The sequence below is a fragment of the Pteropus alecto genome, unplaced genomic scaffold, assembly GCF_000325575.1.
Source record: "Pteropus alecto unplaced genomic scaffold, ASM32557v1 scaffold80, whole genome shotgun sequence".
Lineage (NCBI taxonomy): Eukaryota > Metazoa > Chordata > Mammalia > Chiroptera > Pteropodidae > Pteropus > Pteropus alecto.
In genome coordinates this window covers 4,545,639-4,546,605 of record NW_006430460.1, presented here as the reverse complement: position 1 = coordinate 4,546,605, position 967 = coordinate 4,545,639, and positions in this window count along the sequence as shown.

Genomic DNA, 967 nt, shown 5'->3' with positions numbered 1-967 from the left:
AATTATTGCTACTAAAGAAATATGTATTCTTATGCTTTTCAGCATAAAATGTTATAAAAGCCTTATAATAGATATTTTATATAGTAACCTCTAAAAAAAAAACTGAGCACTTGTGAAGACCTTTTTAAAAACAAAACACAGTCAACAAGTATAATACTTTCCCCCTCATTGTCATTATTGATGATTTATTTAGTGTCATTTGCAAGTTTTACTCGGGTGCTACTACCACGCGATACGACAGTTCACACCAAAGGCAATTTTCTACGAAAGATGTTACAATGACCCCTATGGTGCTTGTATAATTTCACATTTGATAACCAAGTGCACAAATAAAAAGTTTACAAGAATGATCCTACTAACCTGATCCTTGTCCCTTAAAAAAAAAAAAAAACCTGTGTTACATCAGCTTTGTTTTTTGTTTTTTGTTTCTTTTCCTTTTTTGAGAATTCTAATTCAGCACAACGTCTGGTGTCCGTTCTGCTGTTCTGGGGAGCAGCTAAAATAACAGCCTGGCTTTGGTATAGTCTGCGATAGACTTTCACAAGTAGGATAGACACCAACCCTTGCATTTCCAACCGTGAAGTTACTTACGATGATGGCGTGAGTCACTTATGAGGGAGGAAACAGCACAGACACAGAATAAAAGTTTGAGACCCAGCTTATCTTTAATCCTCTGGGAGAAGCTATGGGACAGGCAGTCTGAAGAGTGAATACTCAGTGTCGTGAGCGATGTGCATAAGTTTACAATAACACGGGCACAAAGGAGATTGTCGCCTTCGGTACACCAGAGGGTCATTAGGATTTCTCGTGTCCATGCAAAGTGATATCTACTTGCATGAATTTACCACAGGTTGGTAGCGGACTTTGCCATTTAATGCTTACAGAGCCTAAAGCTTCCAAAATGCCTATCTGGCCTGTACATATTTCATTAAAAATAAACTCTATATAATAAATAAATATAAAATAA